This window comes from Cimex lectularius, unplaced genomic scaffold, assembly GCF_000648675.2.
Source record: "Cimex lectularius strain Harlan isolate CLEC.00 unplaced genomic scaffold, Clec_2.1 scaffold360, whole genome shotgun sequence".
In the NCBI taxonomy this organism is placed as follows: Eukaryota; Metazoa; Arthropoda; class Insecta; order Hemiptera; family Cimicidae; genus Cimex; species Cimex lectularius.
In genome coordinates this window covers 150,018-173,514 of record NW_019393442.1, presented here as the reverse complement: position 1 = coordinate 173,514, position 23,497 = coordinate 150,018, and the positions used below count along the sequence as shown (strand labels likewise).

The 23,497-nt window shown below is 34.1% G+C and overlaps 1 protein-coding gene across 2 annotated transcripts in view; it reads right to left on the bottom strand.

The window, feature by feature from the left end:
- LOC106661681 overlaps nucleotides 1-23,497 on the bottom strand; it is a 72,814-nt gene that overhangs the window by 32,591 nt on the left and 16,726 nt on the right. The window contains exon 1 of one of the 2 annotated variants that reach the window (XM_014385230.2): nucleotides 5,597-5,858. The exons of the other annotated variant lie outside the window; for it this stretch is intronic. The gene's annotated coding sequence lies outside the window, so the exon portion shown is untranslated. Of the gene's footprint in view, nucleotides 1-5,596; nucleotides 5,859-23,497 lie in introns of those variants that run through there. 2 annotated transcript variants of the gene reach the window in all.

Genomic DNA, 23,497 nt, shown 5'->3' with positions numbered 1-23,497 from the left:
TGGATCGAAGTCACGATAGCTCAAGTGGTAGAGTAGCGGCGTATTTAGTCGTCGTGGGTTCGAATCCCAGTCATGACACTGACTTTTTCATCTCAACAAATACCGTAAATAAAGATTAATTAATTGAAAATAATTTATTTGGCCAACCGGACCACGAAACCTAATAGAAGTTTATATTCACATTAATCTTTTTTTCGCCAGCAGAAGAAGAATCAATAAATGTTCGAAACGTCAGGAAAAGAATTGTCTTTCGTTTCCTGCTAAACGTACACCTATACCAAGCTCACAGCCATCCCTAAATACAAACGTAATTATAAAAAAATATTCAGAAAAAATTAAACGGTATTACACAAAGAGGTCAGCCAATTAAGGAATTTATTTTTAAAATTACTTGTTTTGTAACGATTCTCCATCATGTAGATGTTAATGTGACTAACATTTTGCAACGTACCTACCCTAGATACTTGACAAATACTTAATAGTAACGACTAAATACACAAATTGGCGGTGCCGGAATTGGCCCTAAATGGACGAGTTCAGCTTCAATTATTTTTAAGTGTTGTGTGTTTGCTATTTTGAACACGAACAACCATCTTTCATCTCACTTACTCACTTTTTCTTATCTCTCTCCCAATTCTTTATCGCCCTCTTCTGTCTCTCTTGCTGTTTCTCCGTCTGCCTCTCTTTCTTTCTCTCTCACTGTTTGTGTTTCTGCCTGTCTTTCTCTCCCCCTCCTGAGAACTTCAGAAACTGTAAATTCTTCCTCTCTCCCTCACTCTCTCTCTCTCTCTCTCTCTCTCTCTCTCTCTATCTATCTATCTATCTATCTATCTGTCTATCTATCTATCTATTTATCTCTCTCTGTGTGAATTCTTCCCTGTACTTATCTATCTATTTAACTGTCAACCTATTTATTTATCTATTTAGATACTCTAGCTAATCGATTTATCTATCTCTCTATCTCTGTACATCATCAATCACCCAAACTCTATCAATTATAAATCTCTCTCACTCTCTTTTTTCTTTCTTTATTTCTCTTTCTCTCTCACTCTCTCTCTCTCTCTCTTCTTCACTTTCTGACTCTTTTCTATCTTGTTTTCTATATCGCACTATATTCTATCTATCTCTCTCCAGTTTCTTCCTCTTTATCATTCTCTCATTTTTCAACTTTCATTGTTTTGCCTATATTTTTTCCCTTTTCATATTTATATTTATTTATTTATATAGTATTAAGAAATAAAGGTAAGAAATAAATACGAATAAGGACTTATTATTTAGTTATTCTACTACAACATTTCTTGTTATTAGCAGCAATATTTGAGTGTATTTTTCTCTGCGTGTATATTTTGACAATACAACATTTTGTTCTGACATAACATTTTTCCTAAATGCGTAAAAATATGCTCATTGAATTATTCAAATTATCCAGTTCAATGCTACATATTTTATTGGTGCACATTGATTGAAAAAGTTTTAACGTATGAACTCTTTTTATTGACTGAATCGTCTCTTCGTCATTCACACATTCGGTTTAACTATCAAATAATTAAAAAAAGCCTTGGATCCTTTCGTATTAATATTTCACTGGTTGGTTGAATTGCTCCCTTTATTCGAATTTTCATTCTTGCTCTTCCTTGCTGTTTAACAGCAACTTTATTTCTCGTTTTCTCTGTACACCTCTCGAAAAAAATTTTCTGAAAGTGTCTATCTTCATGTTCTCACCGTTTATGTGTTGATGATCTACTTATCTAAAAGTTTGTATTTGGTATAGCTGTCTCCTTCTCACTATCTCCTCAATTTTTTTTTTGTCTTCAATTATATGGTGTATGTTTACAATAATTTATCATTAACAAGTATCACATCATATTACAACTAGCACATAGAAAAACAAAATAAAAAAATAAGCTAATAAAATAACACAATGAATCACAGTCAAGTTCGTTTTATAAAATACTTAATCAAAAATGTATATTTTTCTATAGATCAATTAAAAAATTATATAATTACGTCGTGTGATTATTAATTTATGTCCATTATATTTCGTGGTACGATTGACCAAATAACTTCTTTCAATTAATTAATCTTTCATGTAAGGTATTGGTTGAAATGAAAAAGTCAGTGTCACGAGCTGGATTCGAACCCACAACCTTCCACTAAATACACCGCTGCTCTACCACTTGAGTTCGATTTACTCGGACACCAACTGCCCATCCCAACCTGCCTTTCAAATTTTTGCTTTTTTTTAATGGGGGGGGTCGAATCCCGCTCGTGACACAAACTTTTTCATTTCAACCAATACCTACATAAAGATTAATTAATTTAAAGACGTTATTTGGTCACTAAGACCACGAAATGTAATGGGTTTAATAAGTAAAACGAAGTATATCTTCACTAAAGCTCTCCGTGGCCAATTTCATTTGTCGACGAAAATCAAATCCAGATAACACGACATTTGAAAAATGGCAAAAAGGAGAGAAGATTCGAAAGGTAGGTTGAGATGGAGAGTTGGTGTCCCAGTGGATCTTAGTCAGGATAACTCAAATGGTAGGGCAGCGGCGTATTTAGCCGAAGGTCGTGGGTTCGAATCCCGTTCGTGACACTAACTTTTCCACTTGAACCAATAACTTACATAAAAGATTAATTAATTTATGTGTGTATACTCGTAAAAAATTTTCACTAAAGCAGAATATTTTTCGAAAAATATACTATTGTTTGCCTTCTGAAAAAAAAATTAAAACTTGTTCAGAAATAATGCGGCTGTTGCTAAATGCATCGAAATTTTATTTTGTAAATGAATTTCACGAAAATGTAACCCCATTTTGATAACTCACTAAGTCGATTTTTTAAACATTTGAGCTTTATTATTTTCGGACTATCTATCCTCCTATACGTGTACAATATTCCACTAATAAACATAAAATTCAAATAACTTTATAAAAACGGTATGTCTCAATTTTGACGCGTTCTTATATAAACAGTGAATAAAATATTACGGTTAGTTCAATATGTAAATTTAAACACAGGGGTCGCCTCTCCATCCCATTGAGCTGAATATAGACATTATACGGTTTGAAACTCCGTGGAATTCGGCCGGTTTGACCTCAAAATTATTATTCATCTCACACCACAGCTCAACATATCTAGACGTCTAAAATTGAATTTGCAGTTCCACTCCCGTCTAAGTTGATTTTTCAAATATGGAAAGAAACTTCCGTACCCATGAATGTTTATTGACTCTTTTACATATTTTTCTTATTTGATTTTTTCTTAATATATTCATTAAATAATTATAATCGAATCAATTTTTTTCCTGATATATTGATAAAATATTATAATAAACCAGCAAGAAAGATTTCGCTTTATTAAATAAGTAATAAATAAAAATATATAAATATTTTATAAAGCAGTAATAAACGACGGAGTGATTATTTAAGAAGCAGGCACACAAACACATATTTTTGTTCAAGTTGTTAAAAATTAATAAAAAGATTGTCGCCTACTTTTGTATAAATATTTACACTGGTTGGTAGATTATTTTTTATCTATTTTGGGATTTATTTGCCCACATAATCATAGTGATGACAAACAGCGAAACCAAACGGTCACATTGTTCATAACTGGAAAAACTAATCAACACACAATAGATTGTAATAAAAAATATTGTTATTGGAGATTAATTTAATTATTTATTTAATTAAATTTGAAAAGTAATAAAACGACCGAGGTTTTTATTGATTTTATATTATTTTTTTCCCTTAATACGTAAAATCAAAATCTTGTTGTCACCGATATCAAGGTTGTAGTAATACTACCGAGATGCTACGACCTCTCCAATATGAATGGATTTATTAGCGTGAATGTTTTGTGTAAATGGACGTGGATGTCGAGGAATATCGAGTACTCCACAAGCCCGTCAAAAGGAAATTAGTCTAACGGATGAATGAAATTCTGTACATACTGTATGAACGTATTTATTAGCACGAATGGAAGGATTATGACTATCCTACCGACTTTTTATTTAATTGTAGGGACGGGACCTCAGTCGTGCACCCGTACTCTGAGCCCTGCCAACTGTAGATTACTCCGCTGTTTGGTCGGTAGGAAACAAAATTAAAAGAAGAGATATAGTGATTGAGATTGAGATGAAGTTGAAATGGAACAAAGAAAAATGCAAGAAGGTTATATACGTGAGGGGCCGGCAATGACCGTAGTAGTTAGCTAGCTGGGGAGAAAAAAAGAAAAAAAAAGAAAAAAAACCTTTTACGTATCTCTGGGTTGTAGTAATACTACCGAGATGCTACGACCTCTCCAATATGAATGTATTTATTAGCGTGAATGTTTTGTGTAAATACGTACCTCTAAAACCAACAAAATTAAAAAAAATACATATGGGGAAACAGAAGTTAAACTGTTAAAGCGGGGAACACGCTTACCCGATGCGACGCTACCCGATGCTACCCGACGCCTTATCAGGTTTTGGTAGGGTGTGCACATCTATGCGACGTCAAGCGCACACCACGTACAGTCATACTGCGTGTAGCACAAATCAGTATCGCAATCGCAACGCCTCTTTTGTTCTTAATGTATTATTTTGAGCAAAAACATGTAATAAATTGTTATTTAAATTTTATGAGCACAACCATGTAATAAATTGTCAGTTAAATTTAATTGTTTTAAATAAAGTTATTTCGGTGTTTTGATACATTTTCTGCCTAACCATCATCACAAGATATCAGTAGAAAAAATTGTCAACACACCTGTAGCCTCAAAACGCAAAAACTTCTCATCATTATTTATTTATTATTATTCGGAGATGGTGAGATGCGGTCTGGTGTGACGTAGGTTTTAGAAAAACGTTTTCTTTATCGTGCCAACGTTTCGATCTTTATTGAGATCATCTTCAGGGCCTGGGATCACGATCTCCGAATAATCATCAACTAACGGTCACCAAACACCACACATTTATTTATTTATTTTAGCATATAAGCATATATAATTATAAGGTCGTGGGTTCGAATCCTGCTCGTGACACTGACTTTATCTCAACCAAGGCCTTACATAAAAAGAATAATTAATTGAAATAAGTAACTTGGTCAATTGACCATTAAAACATATATGGATTAATATATAATTGTAAAGGTATACCTTCATTTTATGAACGTTACCCTGTTTTTTAAACAGTAAATTTGTTGTGTTTTTCTCTAAGTTGCTAAACATTTTTCACCAGTTTAGTCATCACCGTCTGTCTATTTTTGTTCTCTGTTTGATTAACATGATAAATCCGAATCAATTACAAATGACTACTAAATTTTATTTGGTAGCAAATAATAAAAAAATATTTGATTTCGGACTTTTAAAAATTTATTATTATTTGCAAAAGGTTTACAATTGTTAGCTACAGGTTTGTTATGATTATTTAGCTAAATGACGATTGTCATCCTGCATGTGTAAGACAATTGTTGATGATGAAGTTGTATTCGTCTTTTACAAAGTACACCATTGGTGAAATACTGTTACCGAAAAAAATTAAATTATCTGATTCTTAAATCTAATTATATTTTATGTTAAGTGGTTGATTAATGTTTTAAGTACTTACAAAAAAAAGTCTAATCTTATATGGTCAACGAATCCGGATTTATGGTCTGGCCTTATAACTCCACATAAGCCACATTGAAAATTTTCAATTACACTTATAAAAAACGACAATATTTTCAAACACTTTTTGGACACCTGAGGTTCAATTGGTACGGTATTGAATCAAAAACGGCCAAGTTTATACAAGGCACTAACACATTCCCACGACGGGCCGGTTTGACTAAATTTAGTTACCCTTTTCTGGCAGAACGCCCTCTTCTCCTTCGTTATTTTCGTTGAACATCAGTCAGTGGCGAACCGTAAAGAGCCAGTTCAAAGCTCGTCCCATGTACAAACAACACCACGTGTTTATTAAGAGAACATTGAGTCATGTTAGGCTCATATTCCAATACCTTCGAGATAAAAATATTGCCTTGAATAGACAAATATAAGAAATTAAACACTTATTTTTTATTAAATTCACTAGTTTTCGTGGTCCGCTTGACCAATTAATATCTTTCAATTAATTAATTTAAGGCAAAAAGGAGGGAAAATTTCAAAAGGGGGGTTGAGATGGGAAGTTAGTGTCCGAGTGGCTCAAGTGGTAGAGGAGCGGCGTATCTAGCCGAAGATCGTGGGTTCGAATCCCGCTCGTGACACTGACTTATCTCAACTAAAAACCTTAATTAATCAAAACATTTTTATTATCATAATTAATAAAGAGATTCGACGCTAAGCTCGATTGTCGTCATGGCGAAGAAAATTAGAAGCTTAATTATATCAGCTGAAGTAAATAATCATGAAATCAATACAAATCTGATCTGATATGAACTACAGTTATCGTTGGGTCCGTGTACTCTCGCTGTTTGTTTGGCAGAAGAAAGTGACTAACATGCGCCGGCCAAGAACGTCAATCATTCAATGATTCTTCGGGTCCAGCGGCGATCAATAATTAAATTAATTTATACGACAGTTGATATGTGATAAAGTAATCTGAAACGATTCTTTTGGTCCGTTTATTCTCGCTGTTAGCCATACTGCAAAAGGTCACAGATTGTGCAGTCAGCCGTAAATAATTTGATGTGAAATAACCTGATAGGGTTTCAATAAATGCAAAACTGTCATTTATTTTTGTAGGTTTTTCGTATTTTGATACCCCACAAAAAATAGGCTTCATAACACAAAGAAATTATCAAAAGACCGAAAGATATAGTTGAAATTGAAATCGAATGAACTATTCGTGATAGTGTGATGAAAAAAATACATAAATTTTCAATATTTCTATGTTGTAAACGTGTTGGGAAATCTGGAAAATTTGCCTCGCAAACACAATACGTCGGATAATGCAAACGGTTGTCAACCGTTATTTACGACCTATTACTAAATTCACTGTAATCATTCTTGAAAAAACACCACGGAACACGATTAGTGTTTTTAGCGTGTTGTTATTTAAATTTAATTCCTCTTAATTGAGGATTATGAATAATTAACCTAGATATAAAGACAGTGTGGGCTTTGGTATCGAGGTTATTGAGATATGCGGCTTTTGAGGAGGCGTCGACTAAGGACGGGGCCCCACTGTTTGCCCTAAAACAGTTACTTTCTCGAATTTACAAAACGAAATAAGCACCCACCCACCGGGCAGATTTTCACCTTTTTTCTAAACGTTTTCTCTTTACAGAAAACCAAAAACAAAATTATTTCTCGTTAAAGTTCGTAGTGATTGGTTTCGCATGAATTGCGTTCATTTCCTCTTCTTTTTTTTCTCACTATGTCTATATAAATTTTTGCTTGTTTGGGTTCACGTTTTTATTGTGTGTATTCATTTTTACCAACATTTTGTGTACCATTTTTCCTTCTTGAACAACAAATACAAACAATATGCCTCTTTTTTCCGATTCCTCGGCAGGTTTGGTCGAGTCCTTCCCTTCCTCCACCCTCTTTTTCGTTTTTCCGTAAGAGTGGGCTGGAGGGAGGCCGATTCTGTAAAGGAGGCTAGGTCCGTTACCCAAGTCTCCTGCACCGATGTTGACGTAGCCAGAGGTGGCCCTTGGGGGAACGTCTGGCGGTCGTATGGCTGCGAACATAGGTTACCCCCCTACTGGCGATGTTTGAGAGAAGGACGTCTGTGTCCTCCTTTAGGTTTGGAGGTTTGAAGCCCCTTTGACTCCCGCTGTAGTTGGTGGGGAATATTGCCCAGGTTGCGAAAGTGGGAAAGGAGTCTTCTAGGGACGGTAACGGTAGGGTGTGTACTGTTCGTGTACTGAATCAGTGCGAGAGTTTTTTGTGCAGGTTAGCCACGGTCTGTATGTGCCAAACTGCAGCCTGGGAATGATAGGCTGAGGAACACACCGCCACTTGGGTGCTCCCCCTCCCAGGACTGAGCACAATAACACAAACATCAAAACGTCTTTAATAAAGGGGTCTATGAGAGGGATGTGCTCGTGTGCACTGCCAACGACACCCCACAGACTTCCCGAAGCCACTCGGTTCATCAAACATCCCAGGAAACCCTCTACTCGGCGGACCATCGACACCTCGGTCCGAGTCCGCCACCCCTAACACATGCCGCGAATTAAGTTCTCCTAGGGACGGTAGCCGTAGGGTGTGTACTGTTCGTGTACTTATTTCAGTGCGAGTGTTGTTTGTGTAGGTTAGCCACTGTCTATATGTGCCAGCCGTATGCCAGGCTGAGGAAAGCCTCCCGGCGCGAAACCCCGACGCACCACTAGGGTGCCCCTCCCCCCAGAGATTGAGCACAATGATAGAAATATCGAAACACCTTTAATAAAGGGGTCTATGAGAGGGATGTGCTCTTGTGCACTGCCACCACACCCCATAGACTTCCCCGGAACCCTCGGTTCATCTAACATCTCAAGAAATCCCCTGCCCAGCGGACCATCGACACCTCGATCCGAGTCCGCCACCCTGAAAACATGCTGTGAAATAAGTTCTCTAGAAATTATGAATGATGTAGTGGGTGTGGAGTTCAATCCTTTTTAAAAAGATGGTTCCTACTCGCAGTAAGTTGTTTCCCAACAATCCGGACTTCGAGCCTTTTAGCTCATCAGCAGGTTGAAGGGCTCGAAATCCGGATTGTTGCGAAACAACTTACCGTGAGTAGGATACATATTTTTAAAAAGGATTAAGTTCTCTAGGGACGGTAACCGTAGGGTGTGTGTAATGTTGGTGTACTTATTCCAGTGTATGTATGTGTGTTCTATGTATTTGAACGCAGTTTACCCTCGTGCCCGGGAGGTGTTATTTTTATTTTAATTGTCCACCACGTAGCTGCTATGATAAACTTGAAGTACACAGTAATTTGCCGCTTGTTGACCTCGTAACGACGCTATTTATAAAAGTCATGCGATGAATGAAAAGCTTTGAATAATGAAAATGAAAGAAATTGATTCATCGCTAACGGCACCACATGATGCCTAATTAAGGCAGAACTCTACGAGCTGTTCAAAAGATTATAAAAAGAGAAAATACGTTTGCAAAGAATAAGGTTTTGTTTTATCCTTTATCAATGAACGTCGCTGATTGTTTACTTTGTTTTGATTGCAAGTGATTTAAACCATAATGCAATAATAATAATTTATAACATTTTTTCAAATAAAAAAATCGATTCATGATATAAATCGACCCATAACAGGGGCAAAACATGAATATACTTTTTAAATGTCGACAGAGTAAAAAATATTTTAACACTTTTGTAAATTAAAACAAGTAGAGAGCATCAGTTAAAATTTCAAAGTTTGGATGTTTAATTCTTTATTCGAAAATGTAAAATAATCAAATTGTGTGCTAGTAACTAAATGCTAATTGAAAATGGATAATAAAAAGTAGGTTTCTAGATCAATGTTGGACTGTCAGACGCGTTTCGGCATTTTGACATTTCAGTGTTGGCTCTGTGCGATTTCTGAACTCACGACTCTTCGGCGTTTTCTTTGTTTTGCTCCTTTTGCTTTTTGATTAATACTGTTTTGAAACATCTAAACGAACTGTTGTTAATTTGCGCGTTTATTTAGTTTTTATTTTTAAATGTGTTATTTTTGTATTTTTACAAGTTATTGAGTATGTTCATTTTTCTTCCGTTTTGTAGGAATAGCAATTTCTTGTATTTGTAGAGAGTTCGTGGTGGTTTTCTCTGAGCTTTTCTAGTTAGATTTTACCTCATTGCTGTCTGTACCTATCTTAATTTTTCGTACCGCCTCTCCGATGTAGAGGTGTGGCATTCACATATTACGGTGCATATGTAATTTCTAACAAATTAGTTGATTTGTCAAGGCCGTTTGACTTACTGTTTTCCAATTGTGTTCGTGGTCTGTTGTACTGTTTTAATGTCTTTCTTCAAAAGTGTGTGGTGTTTAGTGACCGTTAGTTAATGATTATTCGGAGATCGTGATATGCGGTCTGGTGTGACGTAGGTTTTAGAAAAACATTTTCTTTGTCGTGCCAACGTTTCGATCTTTATTGAGATCATCTTCAGGGCTCAAAATGCATTCTCAACACGAAAGACAAGAATGACACATCTACACGAATAACAAACACTTTGAGCACTGAAGATGATCTCAATAAAGATCGAAACGTAACCAGACGGCATTTCACGATTTCTTGAAAAGATTTATACACTTGTGGCCAGAATTGGGCCTATCACTTCTCGCAGACCTGGAGAATCACCACCCCGAGTGTTGGCATTCTAGGGTCAGACCTCGGTCTTATCCGTCCATCCAAAGAGTTGGGTTCCAGGGGCGAACAACACCTAGGTTATTCCAGCCCCAACGCAATTAGATTTTAAATCCGAACCCATTCACACTCTTACTCTTAAATACATTCTTTCTTATTTACATATATACCATCACTCAGGGTGGTGGTATACCTGATATTGCTCCATCACCCGCCACACATATTATGTAGCTAGTCTAATTGAAGGATGATGGGGGGGGATTCGGCCCTTTCACATTCCACATTCACGGTAATAAATACATTCACTCTCAAAACACACTGGATGACACAAAACAGTACGTACAACAGAACCACATGCAATAAAACAACCTAGTTTCAACCAAAAATTCGACCAGGGAGCCCAAATACTTGATGAAACTCTCAAGCTCAACTCTCATGTCGGGTGGCATTCCTACACGCTTTCTATATGGAACCAAGGAGTGGCACCCTTCATTAAGTAATGTATGTTTTTTATGTAGTTTTGCTTATTATTTTTGTTGATCGTGTTTGTGATGTCAGGATTTTATAAATGAGACTTCATAAAGAAATCACACAGACTCAACATTGGATATGGTGAAATGGAGAAACTCGTCTGACAGACCTACACAGCGAACATAGTCAGACACAAAGCGATAGATGACCGAATTACAGGGTGATTTTTGTTGAAGAGATTTATTTTAGATATTGCTTTATAATGTGTGTGAAAAAAAACATAATTCAACCATGCTAGCTTTTAATTCCTACCGTCCTTGCTATTTCTCGAGGGTAACTATTGTGCGAATTATAACCATTACCATCCAATAGATCGTCAATAATATTTATCTCCTTTATAATTACAGTTTTCTTGATCCGAATAAAAACCATGTAATTCTTATCTCCATGCCGATTCTTGTTATATAGCCAATCATAATTAGTAACTCGAGACTTTTTTTTAAATTTTCTACTCCATTCGTCTTGCGGTCGTTAATTGGCTTTGGCCGGTGTAGGTCGGCCTGTCCGTGGCATAACTAGTCCTCCTTTTCATACGAGGGGGTTGTCAGTTTTATTTTATTGAAGCATAAACAAAAAAATTAGAACCATTCAACCGTGTTGTACACTTGTCCCACAAAACGATTAAGTCTCGATCCGGTCCGTATCCCACATTTTCAAAAGACGAACCTTGAAATATGAATAACGTGGAACGAAATGGATACAATAATTCAAAATAAGCGACTCATTTTATTGAAGGTTTGACGTAGGAAAACGATCTATTGATTTTCTGATAGATGATCCTTTTTCAGAAGTTGTTTAAATAAATTTTACAGCAAAGCATTAAAAAAGTATAACTTGCAATAAAAGCAGATTAACATTTTTAGATTTTGTAGCTACTATTTATTCCCAATGAATGTTTGCAAAATTAATTTATGACTTTGGCAGTATTAAATAATTTACTAACATAAATATAATTAAAATGTTTCCCTGATTCGGGTGGTTATTCGTGATTATTATGATTGTCATCTGAGGCAAATTCGTATTCGAAAGCTTGATTGATTGATTAAAGTTTTTAGCTGAAATAAAAAAGTCAGTGTCACGAGAGGGATTCGAACTCACGACCCTCGGCTAGATACGCCGTTGATCTACCACTTGAGCTATCGTGACTTCGATCCACTCGGACACCAACTTTCCATCTCAACCCCACCTTTTGAATTTTCCCTCCTTTTTGCCATTTTTCAAATGTGAAATCTATTTGATTCTCTGCGACAAATGATATGGCCACGGAAAGCTTTAGTGAAGTATACTTCATTTTAAACTTATTGAATTCACTAGTTTCGTGGTCCGCTTGACCAATTAATATCGTTCAATTAATTAAGGTTATTAGTTGACATAAAAAAGTCACGTTTTCTATCAAATTTAATATTTGGTTCCAAGCATTCCTTCCAAAAAATATTAATTCAATTATTTTATTATTTATTACTTTTTTATCTCAACTAAAAATCTTAATTAATTGATTGATATTAATTGGTCAAGCGGACAACGAAAACTAGTGAAATTAATCAAAATGTTTAAAAAATATAACAAAATTAACAGACCATATACCTTCCCAATTTCCAAGTAATCATTTTTACACAGGAGGTAATAAAAGAGACTGCCAGCTATTTGGCAATTATTCAATTATTCAATTATTAATTATTCATTACCAATCATCCTAGGTTATAAATGTACAGGGTGCCCCGCGTCAATATTTCAGGAAGTTTTGCGACACGTCAAGTCTAAAAAGTCCCTATTTCCCCAAGTCTCATTCTCAAGTGTATTCAAGATATTTCACTTTTCATGTCACTTCAACTTTTGACAACTTTTCCCCATAAAGCCCCTGCGTCCCATAGAATATATTAATCTTACTTTAAATTTTATGGTCAGGACATTAAAAGTTCTGTAAGATTCGTTTGTTTTTTATTGTAACTTCCAACAATCAATGTACAAAATCACTTGAATAAAAATTTCACGTGGTTTTACTGCTCTCAAGAGTTCATTCTGCTTTTCTTCTTTCATAAAATTTCTGGATTCCTGAATCATTTCTATGTTTGCCAAATTTCAACATCATGATGACTTTTCTAAAAAGATTTGTAACCGAAAAATAGGTTTTTGCAATGAAACGCTAATTTTTCATTACTGATATATGACCTTCGTGAAATTAAGCAATTTACTTTAAGCTCATTAGAAGGGGGCAACATGTGGGTGAGCGCCGTAGATGTCAGTATTTCCAGGGCCAAGAAGAGCCAAGAAAATTGTACTTAAACTATGAAAAATTGCATGGATTGATTAAGGTTACAGAAAAAAATATATGTCGAGAAGACTATTTCTTTGCAATTAGCTAAAGTTATGGAACTAAATAATAATTAAGTGTGTTAAGATTGTTATATTATTTGTATCCTTTATTATACTCTAAAGTAAAGCTCAAGGAATGCTAAATAGTGAAGTTAGAGGGGAAGAAACCCCGCGTAGAGATCTCTGGGGAGGTTGTCAAATTGACGGACCTACGAATTGAGTAGTCACGAGTTGGTGGTTGACACGAGTATAGTAGGTCCGTCAATTTGACAACCTCCCCAGAGATCTCTACGTGGGGTTTCTTCCCCTCTAACTTCACTATTTAGCATTCCTTGAGCCTTACTTTAGAGTATAATAAAGGATACAAATAATATAACAATCTTAACACACTTAATTATTAATTAGTTCCATAACTTTAACCCGATGCTACCCGACGCCTTGCTACGTTTTGGTAGAGTGTGCACATCGCTGTACACTGCAATTTTCAGTGTTCCACATATGTAAAAACTTGGTGGGGTCTAATTAAGGAGGGAACACACCCGATGCAACGCTACGCGACGCTACCCGACGCCTTGTCACGTTTTGGTAGGGTGTGCACATCTATGCGACGTCAAGCGCACGCCACGTACAGTCACACAGCGTGTATCACAAATCAGTATCACAATCGCAACGCCTCTTTTGTCCTTAATGCATTATTTTGAGCAAAACCATGTAATAAATTGTTAGTTAAATTTTATGAGAACAACCATGTAATTAATTGTGTGTTAAACTTAATAGTTTTAAATAAAGTTATTCCGGTTTTGATCAATTTTCTCCCTAACCATCATAATTTAAAAAATTTTATAAAAACATGAATTTTTGATCTCGTTTAATTTGGTTTACAGTAAAATCGGAATGATGTAATTAATGTAACGACATTAATTACATATACTTTTTTTGAAATAAAAAATAAAAAATATGAGTGTCCTGTTCTAACGCTACTCGACGAAAATGGTGTAATTTTATGAGCAAAACCATGAAATAAATGAAATAAATTGTTAGTTAAATTTTATGGGCAAAACCGTGTAATCAATTGTTAGTTAAATTCATTATATCAAAAAATGGTAGTGCGGTGTTTGGATCAATTTTCTACCAAACCGTTAATTTTTTTTTTTTATTATAAAAACTAATGAATTTTTGATTAATTCGGTTTATATTAAAATCAGTATGTTGTAATTAATATAACGACAATATACATGCAATTTGAATAAAAATATGAGCGTCCGGTTCTTTCGTCTTTGACTGTACTCGATGCGACCGGATGAAAATCTGGACAGCAGGGATCTCAGAGCGTAGAGTAGGGTATCGTTGCTTAGCATCGGGCAAATGTGCACGGGAGTAAAACAATCTTATGGAAAATTGGATTTTGAATTTGCGTCCGGTAGCATCGGTTAGCGTTGCATAGCATCGGGCAAATGTGCACGGGAGGAAAACAATCTTATGAAAAATTGGATTTTGGATTTGCGTCCGGTAGCATCGGGCAGCGTCGCATAGCGTTGCATCAGGTAAGTGTGTTCCCGGCTTAAAGGGTAAGAGTATCCACATTAGTGAATATTATTATGATATGATTGATTTACCTGTTTATTTATCTATAATAATGTAAACTAATTCCTGTCATAAATGTATGTTAAACAACCAATAACTCTTTGGGTGTTGCGGACGAGGCATCTACCCTCTTTAAAATACCTTTTTTCATATTAGTCTCAATTATAAAGCCAGATTATGTCGGGATTCGAACCCAGAACCTATAGCGTGGCAAAGTCAGGAACTCAAACAATCGGCTACCGCGGTACCCTTGATTTATCAAATGTATGTACAAAGGCGTTACACAGACAATAATATGTAATGTCTTACATATTTGTATAAAATAAATATCTATTAGAAAGATGTTAAACAAAAATGGTATATTTGTTAGTAAATTTAACATGGAGTCTTTGAGAAATAACCCAAATAATCTTTAAACTGATATTTTTATTTGAATAGGTACGTTTAAGTGATTGTGAGCAGAGTTCAAATTTATAAATTATACCCCTCGGTTCATAGCTTGTTGATCATTTTCGATCTGACAAGATTCGGATGGTAAGAAAGCATTAACATACAATAAGAGATAAGCTACTGGACTTGATCGAAAATCGTTTTTAAATCTAAATAACAAATTTGTTTGTTGTTATGTTCAACTGATGTTTTTTTCTGTTTTTAATGACCTTATTAAGTCAGTAGTAAACCGTACATTCCGCAATAGAAATATATATGTCGGCTGATATTTCAAGGGGCAGGTTCCAGAGTGATAAACAGGCTCTAAGATTTGAATTTGTTTAATACTTAGCAGGAGTACGACAGCGAATAAATCACGTTTCTGGTTTAAGAGAGATCTCAGACCTAATTTACTTTTGAAATATATTTACTTGGAATCTAATCATTTTTTTTTTTAATTTATAACAAGGAAAAAATCTAAATTTGAAATAATTAGGGACAATTTTTGCGAAGTGGTAAGCAAAAAAGGCCGAACAAGTATAGTGATTTGAAAATGTACTCGTTCCTTTTAAGGAATATGAAGAAGTTCTTAAGCCCCCATTCGGTCTGGCTTAGTTTTTGCATTGGTCAAGGATGCTGGTTTATGGCGGTTGATGATCAGGTTTATTTTTAATTTCTAATGTTTTTTAACAAAACTTTGTACGCCATTTGATTGTTTGATTTAAAAAACTGTAATAAGTGTAAAAACAAGAAAACGAACTTACTTTGAACTTTTACACACATGGACATAAAATTACTAAAACGCTCAAATATTTCCGAATTAAACGGATCGATATAAAGACCTTTCACAACAAATATCACAAATTAATACCTAAATGATGCAATGGTTTCAAGGTTTGTAAAAAAGCTTTCCATGTGATTCTTCAAATGCCACTGCGGCGATTTCCTTCATTCCAATCCCAGATTACGGTAAGTCAAAGAGTAAACAATTTTACCACGACTAACATTTTTAAAAAAGCTTCTTTGATGCTTAATTATGAAAAGATGGAAAAAAATTAATTCATGTACAGATTAACTGTACATAATATTATTATAGTATTATCAAATGTAATTTGGTCTTTACAGGTCATCCTGGTAAGATTATCCTTGCTTATCGGCATCTTGAACTGAGTCTGTAGGATTCTTTGGCTAACAAGATACTAGACAAATAATAAACTTTTCCATATCTCTGAGTTTTCCTAAAACCGACAAAATAAAAATATATATATGAGGAAGCAGAAGTTAAATTGTTAAAGCGGTAAACACACCCGATGCAACGCTACTCGATGTTAGCCTACGCCTTGTCACGTTTTGGTAGGGTGTGCACATCTATGCGACGTCAAGCGCACGCCGCGTACAGTGACACAGCGTGTATCACAAATCAGTATCGCAATCGCAACGCCTGTTTTGTTCTTAATGCATTATTTTGAGCAAAACCATGTAATAAATTGTTAGTTAAATTTTATGAGCACAACCATGTAATTAATTGTGTGTTGAACTTAATAGTTTTAAATAAAGTTATTCCGGTGTTTAGATAAATTTTCTCCTTAAACATCATAATTAAATATTTTTTATAAAAACTTATGAATTTTTGATCTCGCTTAATTTGGTTTACAGTAAAATCGGAATAATGTAACGACTACTTTGTTACTCCTAACTGTTAATCCTAACTACTTTGTTTGAAATAAGCTACAAAAAATATGAGTGCCCTGTTCTGACGCTACTTGACGAAAAGGTGTAATTTTATGAGCACAACGATGAAATAAATTGTTAGTTAAATTTTATTAGCACAACCATCATAAATTGTTAGTTAAATTTAATTGTTTGAAATAAACTTATTTCGGTGTTTTGATAAATTTTCTGCCTGACCATCATATTTAAATAATTTTTATAAAAATTCATGAATTTTTTGATCTTGTTTAATTTGGTTTATACTAAAATAAGAATGTTGTAATAAATAGAACGACAAAATTACATATACTTAGTTTGAAATGAACTACAAAAAATATGAGTGTCCTGTTCTGCGCTAGTGGACGAAAAGGTGTAATTTTATGAGCAAAACCATGAAATAAATTGTTAGTTAAATTTTATGAGCAAAACCATGAAATACATTGTTAGTTAAATTTTATGAGCAAAACCATGAAATAAATTGTTAGTTAAATTTTATGAGCACAACCGTATAATAAATGTTTAGTTAAATGTAATAAATAAATGTAATAAACTGTTTTAAATAAAGTTTTCTGGTGTTTTGACAAATTTTCTACCAAACCATTAAAAAAAAATTTTTTTTAATAAAAACTTGATAAACTTAAAAACGTTTGATCTCCGTTAATTTGGTTTATATTAAAATAAGAAAGTTGTAATTAATTTAATGACAATATGAGTGTCCGGTTCTTTTGTCTTCGACTGTACTAGATGCTACCCGACGAAAATCTGGACAGTGGGGATCGCATAGCATCGGGCAGATGTGCACGAGGGTAATACAACCTTATGGAAAATTGGATTTGCATCGGGTAGCGTCGCATCGGGTAAATGTGTTCCCGCTTAAACCTTGTGTATGTAGACATTTTAATCCACATGTATGTATATGTACACAGGGTGTTAACCTAAACAAGGTTGTAAGCAGACCAAAATGATCTTCGACCAAAAATCTGAAAATTCTATATGGTGGTCGACTGGCTCACTATCAATAGACTCTTTGTTCCTGTATTAATTAATTCAGTCTGAGTTTGAAAAAGGAAGAATGAGTTCAGGTCCAAAATAAGAACGGCGGTGCATTTAAATACCCCTTACCCACATAATGGCCTTCCTTGCTAAGTGGATTTTTCACAAAGATAATCGTCCCATGTTGGAATTGGACGTGAAACGAAGTGACGCCTACAAATCGCGCCCACGACGACGACCCCCCTCCCCCAATATACAATTCATTATAGAATTATGCTTCTCGGAGAGCAGCGTTTAAAATCCAGTCTCGATTAATCAAAACACGAGAGACAGGCTGATCTCTTCATCGATCAGAGCGCGGACAGTGACATATAGGGCTCGAGCCGTTCTGGGTTATCAGATCCACAGCGTGACATGTCCTCCGATTTGACAACAAGGCCCCCCCGGGCCGCTGCTGGAATCCCGTTTTCTCCATATTAATTAAAACCGCTTGAATATTCATTAACGCCGCGGATGATATATTTATATCTGAATCGGAATCGCCGTTTCGGATATTGTTTTTTTTTTATGCCTTTTCTAAATGACGTAGCCGATTTTTGTACTATTAATTCTACCGTATATCTCCAGCCAGCCGTTGCTCGAGATATTGAGACATGGCGATTTTATTTATTGGAAATAAATATACGCTCGGAGCACCTGTTTGTTTTCATACCATTTATATCAACGCCTGTCTAACACTTAAAATTCTACTTGTACCATAAAAATCGATTATTATTATTATTATTATTTATGCGCTGACTACTGCATAATAAATGGAGACATTCGTAGCCATTGATATCTCTAAAAGTTGTTTTTAAACCAGATGAGAAATTACGTGTGTTGGTTTTAACATGGATATGTTTTAGACTTGATACAGGGTTTTTTGTATGACAAATAACTTGTTTAGTCTAATTTCTACGTAATTGATTTTCTGTTACCGGGGAGTGCGTATGGTTTAGGTTAGGATGGGATAGGGCTTGGATTAGAATTAGGTTTTGTTGGATCGGGTTAAGTTGGAGGCAGGTTAGAGTTAAGGCGCAAGGTGTTTGTGTGAGAAGAGAGTGAGAAGGCACAAGGAAGAGAGAGAGANTGGACAGAGCGAGAGTCCTCCTGTCCATCCTTTTAGAGTTACGGAATAGGAAAAAAATACAGGTAATGCGATAATAAAGTATTTTGAAAAAGTTATAAAGTAAAAATGTTTAATTTTCTTATGTTGGATGTGGAGGGCGACTTGATGAATACACTCATCTAGCACAGAATCAACTAATGGATGGCGCAAAGTCGAAACGTGTAAGAGTCCATCCAATTGTTGATCCTGTCAGTGTAAAAAAAATGTTTTTCAGCGCGACAAATCCTTTCAAATGAAGTAAAATTGATTAGGGTTTTAAACTATATTTTTTTAGTTTGTAAGTTGTTTTCCCGAACTCAAATTTCCTCAACTTTGTCTCAATGCTTATGCTTTGTAAATGAGTATTACACATAACAAACTAAATATGTTTGGTTATTCAAAATTTCTTAGTTACTGTTTACATGTTCTGTTTTTCTCCTTACATTTATTATTATTACATACATAAGGAATAATTAAATGCATTAATTCCCTTCAGTTTTTATTATGCATGTGGGGTATTTTTTCAATATCCCAATTCATTAATGACTAAATATAGATGAGAAAAAAATACACAGAAAGACCCCTAGGGAAAAAATAAATAAATGGCAGTCTTGATGATATGATGATAAAACGGGCTTACATTGATTTAGATCCTTTATTGGCGAGAGGACGATAAAAAATTAGTAAATTCCATCCCATAAGAAAGCCAGTAACTCGTGGGAAAACCAAATAGGGAAAGACGATTTAACCGAGGGACGTTCTTCAATCTACTTGATTTATTACTCTATCGCCATAAAAAAACTCAGTAAAAAATTAAATTTCTAAAAGTTTTATTGAATATATTTTTTATTTACTGTTTTGTACTTCTTGAATACAATTCTCCATATATTTACAGTTCGCTTAGTATTAATGAAATCTTCAAACAAAATTAGTGATTAGACTTGAAAATTATAAATTATATATTTATTACAAAGGAACTTCGTCGAGGTTGCAAATTTATCACTAAATGACCACTGCATTTTTTCTACACCATATTATCTACATTACTGGGAAGCTAGACGAAATAATCGAGTAGTTACTTTTTTTTATTGGTTTAGTTTTCAAAATTATAAATTTTATGTTAAAAAGTGATCACGGATAAGGCCGTTTAGAAAGAAACTTCGTCTAGCTTTTCAAATCATATATCGCCGTCATCAGAATTTTTAAACTTCAATTAATAATTATCAAATAAGAACTCTTTTTTCAATCCATTAGATTTCTTGGTCCGATAGACCAAATAACTTCTTTTAATTAATTAATCTTTATGTAAGGTATTGGTTGAGATGAAAAAGTCAGTGTCACGAGCGGGATTCGAACCCACGGCCTTCGGCTAAATACGCCTCTGCTCTACCACTTGAGCTATCGTGACTTCGAAGATTAATTAATTGAAATTAATTTTTAAGTTGGTACAATGGTTTTATTTACGTAGACTAGTAAAAGCCAGTACCCACAAATAACAAAGAAATTTCGCAAAGCGATCGACAATTAAAAGATTCTGGTCATAATTAGGGTGTACAATAGAGCCACTAATAATATGGCAGATTGCGTAACACCAAGGTAGTTTAGCTTGCTACATACTATTCAAAAAATTCTAGTCATTGTACTGTCATCCTGCCTCCTCGTAAAAAGTTATAAAAACATGGTTCGTTATGGCTTTATTGCTTATAGTTTTCATTACAAAGAGACTATTATAATTTACATACACCCATAAGAAACTAAACGAGAGAAAATTTATAATGTGTATGCACGTTTTTTTGTTAATATGTGTTTTACCTTTTTTTTTGTATATTTGATTCTGTGTATATTATACCCTTGACAGTGCGAATTTTGTTGGTAAAATGTGTTAAAATTTTAGTGAAATTGTATATTTATATGTGTAGAGATTAGTGACCGTTAATCGATAGTTATTCAGATATCGTGAGATGCGGTTGGGTGTGTTGTAGGTTTCTGAAAAACATTTTCTTTATCGTGCCAACGTTTCGATTTTTTTTTTAAATCATCTTCAGGGATCAAAGTGTTTGTCTTCTGTGTAATTGTGCCATCCTGGCACTCTCAACACGACACGCAAGGATGGCACAATTACACAGAAGACAAACACTTTGAGCCCTGAAGATGATCTCAATAAAAGATCGAAATGTTGGCACGATAAAGAAAATGTTTTTCTGAAACCTACATCACACCCGACCGCATCTCACGATATCTGAATAACTGTATATTTATATTTATTAAAACGTGAATATTTTTTATTTCCGTGCAAGGAAGTTTTATAGATATTTTAATATGATAAATTATCAATGGATTTTGTAACTTTTTCGGATCCAATTATCATTTTTAAGCCGTCGGTTTTGTTGGTTTTACGTCGAGATGAATATGCATGACTTATTTGATCGATTCTGTATGTATATCAGATCCAATCTAATTAATGTTTTTATATATAAAATTAGCCTCATAAATAATCTTTCGGTAATAAATTAATCAATGTAGGTTAATATAGTCATTTTTTTTTGGACGTCTTATGAAAGATTTAAAGGGGAAACCTGTATGGTATAAATATGAGCAAGATACCTCATTGTACATTTTATATTTGAATAAAATCGGCATTAAAATCAATATGGTGTCAAAAGATATTAATTATGTATTGAAAAACCAAACATGACCAATTACAAATACAAGTAAGTACCTGCTCTATCACTTCGTCTACCTTTACAAGAATATAGATATGTATCATAGTGATATAGAATGGTATATATTGGTGATATATTATCTACTTGTTTTACTTTCATCATACCCTAAAGCATATATTTCAAAATTGTAAATAGTTGTTCTTATTTGAAAACCTTTTAAATTATTAATTGAATTTTGAAAGTCCAGATGGAGGCGATGCATTCCATGAAAACTCGATAATTTAAGTTTTATTCTTGAAGTTTATTTCTAATTGGGCTTATCCTTGATCGCTTTTAAATATAATTTATAATTTTGAAGACTGATCACTAATTGTGCTTGAGGTTTTATTTTTATCATAGGATAAAGCCAATAACAAAAATGTATGTACTGGTTTACTTCGTCTACCTTTCCAGTAATGTAGATAATATAGTATACGAAAAATGCAATGGTCATTGGGTGATATATAATCACATTATTTTAACTTTCATCTTTCTTTAAAGCCTAGGTTTTAAAATTGAAAACCGAAAAAATTATTGTCACGAGCGGGATTCGAACCCACGACCTTCGGATAAATACGCCGCTGCTCTACCACTTGAGCTATCCTGACTTAGATCCTTTCGGACATTAACTTCGCATCTCAACCTACAACCTTTCGACTTTTCCCTCCTTTTTGTAATTTTTCAAGTGATAGAGCACCGGCGTGCTTAGCCGAAGGTCGTTAAATCGAATCCGCTCGTGACACTAACTTTATCATTTCAACCAATACCTTACATAAAGATTAATTATTTACACTACTTATTATTATTTTATGAGGTATTAATTTCTTTTCTTCTTTTAAATTATATTAATTTAATAGATACTCAAATTATGGTTTAAAATTTTTAATAACAGCAAGTAATATACCAATTTAAATTTAGTGCCTTAAATCAATTCATCATCTGGAGCATGTAATATTTTACTTGTTTGGCCACAACACGATCACGAGCATATATTTCTTTTTCCTTTCAAACGAAAACATAAATTAAGACGGGAACACACCCGATGCTACGCCATGCGACGCTACCCGATGCTACCCGACGCCTTGCCACGTTTTGGTGGGTTGTGCACATCTATCCGACGCAAGTACACGTCGCGTACAGTCCACAGCGTTTATCACAATAATCATTATCACAATCGCAACACATCTTTTGTTCTTAATGCATTATTTTGAGCAAAACCTTGTAATAAATTGTTAGTTAAATTTTAAGAGCACAACCATCTAATAAATTGTTTGTTAAACTTAATTGTTTTAAATAAAGTTACTCCTAACCATCATAATTAAACAATGTTTATAAAAAATTATGAATTTTTGATCTCGTTTAATTTGGTTTACATTAAAATAACATGTTTTAATTAATATAACGACAAAATTACATGTACTTAGTTTGAAATAAACAACAAAAAATATGAGTGGCCCGTTCTGATGCTACCCGACGAAAATGGTGTAATTTTACGAGCAAAACTATGAAATAAATTGTTAATTAAATTTTATGAGCAAAACCGTGTAATAAATGTTCCCATTTTATATAAATACCGCCGAAGCGAATACAATAAATTGTTAGTTAAATTCATTATATCAAAAAATCGTATCCGGTGTTTTGGTTAATTTTCTACCAAAACATTAAAATTAATTTTTTCAATAAAAATTAATTAATTTTCAATCACAGTTAATTCGGTATATATTGAAATAAGTATGTTGTAATTAATATAACGACAATAATAGATGTAGAGTATTTGAATAAAAATGTGAGTATCCGGTTCTTTTGTCTTTGTTTGTACTCGATG